Source organism: Micromesistius poutassou (genome assembly GCF_964030765.1).
Source record: "Micromesistius poutassou genome assembly, chromosome: 19".
Taxonomy (NCBI): domain Eukaryota; kingdom Metazoa; phylum Chordata; class Actinopteri; order Gadiformes; family Gadidae; genus Micromesistius; species Micromesistius poutassou.
In genome coordinates this window covers 7,983,248-7,985,747 of record NC_140289.1, presented here as the reverse complement: position 1 = coordinate 7,985,747, position 2,500 = coordinate 7,983,248, and the positions used below count along the sequence as shown (strand labels likewise).

The following is a 2,500-nucleotide window of genomic DNA, read 5'->3' as shown; positions in this document are numbered from 1 at the left end:
GGGGGGGGGATAGAGATAGAGGTTGAGCAATTCAAGGGAATAGCCGGGAGAAACAGATCACATGAGACACAGAATGCACAGCAGGGGACGGATAGATGGTTGGGAGAGAGAGACAGAGAGAGAGAGAGAGAGAGAGAGAGAGAGAGAGAAACCTGGTTATTTATTCAAAAAATACTTTCAAATGGATCTAAAGGAAGATAAAAAAAGGTGAATCCAACCTGCATGAAGTCTTAGCATACATTGTGTGATCTACCAAAGGTGTCAAGGGAGTTCTGAGTGGGTGTGTGTGCGCAGCAAAATGTTTTTCCAACATTTACCTGGGATGGTTGTAAAAGATGTGTGAAGTCAATGTTAAGCTGAAGAAAAATGCGTCTAGTGTGTGAAGAAAGAAATCCACCGTGGTGAGAATATGTCAACAGCCAAACAGTCGGGTGTTTGTTCATTGTTCGTTTGATTTCATGTGGTCGAGATCTCTTTTCCTGCACCGCCAAGGTTTACACCACAATTTATAAATAGCATTTATATTCAAACAGATGTGCAAATAACTTCATGTAGAACACAAATAAGGACATATTTTTTGTTGAATATGGACATTGCTGTCAGTGGTTGTAGAGGAATACCGGTATGTATACATATTCAAGAAAAAATCAACCACAAAACACCAAAACGGTATATCACAAAACACAGTGGGAACAAGACCTCAAAATCACTGATCTCCCAAAAATCACTGCGGAGGGGGGGGGGGTACACAACACTTAGGAAGGCAGCAGTCACGAGGGGTGTTCTGGGGTGAGCAGAGAGAGGTGTGCCGGTAGTGTGATTGTGTGATTAATATTGATTCACATACCCATGTCCTGGGATCAGTAAATATCTGATTTACGACTGACTATGACTGACTACTAGCATTTTTTACTGTTTTATTTGTAGTCATTTGTAGTAATACAAATGACCATTTGTAGTAATACAAATGACTAATTCAGCCAAACATGCGTAACACAATAAGTGATATAAGCTAGCATAGGACATATCATGGTGACCAGACGACACAGCCTCGAGCCGCTAACATTGGATGGTGTACATTATGTGACATAAATCCAAGATGTTTCTACGAAAATGTATATTGACCATTGAAAACAAAATACGAAAGTAAGTGCCCGAAATTCAAGAAAGAAAATGTCTGAAATATTGCTAAACGTTTTTGAAGTTGCGACGTCAATGAAGAGAATACAGGAGATGAATGTATGATTTGGTATGGATGTCGCACAGCAATATAATGCAATTGTACGATTATTTATTTGTTTGGCAAGGTGAAATCTGACAATTTAGTTCACCTCAAAATATCTTGAAAGATTGCCCAAAGCGCATCTCTACCACACAACCACTCAACTAACCTCTTCAAAGACACACAAAAATACAGACAAGATTTTCCACTGGAATTGCCCGACAATTGGATGGAAACAGGGAATCAAACAGGGAACCAGGGAGCAGTGGGACACAGGGTGCGTAGGGTGCATGTGGGGACTGGCAGTTTGGGGTCTGAGGGGTACAATGTGAGGAGAATTGAAGGGTTTGTTGTGAACGGTAGCAGAAGTAATAGTAGTAGTGTCTCTGAAATACCTCCAGGGCTCACCCCCTCTGCCTCTGATTGGGCTTCACACCCCGCTGGGAGCGTTTGAATGGATAAGGAAGTCTCCTGCCCATCTGGAAAGATGATCTCGGATAGGGAGGGCTCTGTGTTTTTTATTATTACATGTAAGTTTAATTGCATTAAAATGGACTGGAAAAAAGTTGTGGTGTTTACATACATTTTGTGTTGTTGTTCATGAGGATATTGAGAATTGCTTGCTTCCCTATGGGGCAGTTTATGGGACATTTTGAGTACTCAAAAGTTTTTCAATGTTTGCATATATGTCATCATATAATCATATATATATTCATGGTTTGTAACTATTATCTCAACTACTTGCCCAAAAGGGTTAAAATAATTATATTCAATTATTATATAATTATGTTCACAACCACCAGCATAACACTCTGCTTTGTCTCAAAAATGTTTTCATTGATAGCCTCGAGCGCGTGTTGAATGAGTGAAACATAATATATAAATGATTGCTTCATGCAGGAAAGCATATAAACCAATTAAGCGAGTGAAATTAATTTGTACCTGTAAAGTAGAAAAGAAATCTACATTTACTGCCTCAGTGGCTATGTATAAACAGTACAAGAATAAGATGTACAAAATGCTAATTACGATAGTGGATATTGACGATATTGACGTTCATTGACAATTTATACGTTTTTCAACATTGCGCTATAGAACCTACAATAAATGATATGTACAATGCAATTATGTTCACTGATGCTTGCATTGCGGTTGTTATGTGCGTTAGACCAATGAATAAAAGAAGCGTTATAATGCTACATTTGAAATGAAATGCATAACCAAGTGGTTAAGAAGAGTCGTTTGTTTTGTGGGTCTGTTCGTTTTTCATTATCGAAC

General features: G+C 38.7%; 1 protein-coding gene across 1 annotated transcript in view; it reads right to left on the bottom strand.

The window, feature by feature from the left end:
- trim67 (tripartite motif containing 67) overlaps positions 1–2,500 on the bottom strand; it is a gene marked incomplete at both ends in the record, with an annotated part of 34,138 nt that overhangs the window by 6,897 nt on the left and 24,741 nt on the right. The window lies entirely within an intron of this gene.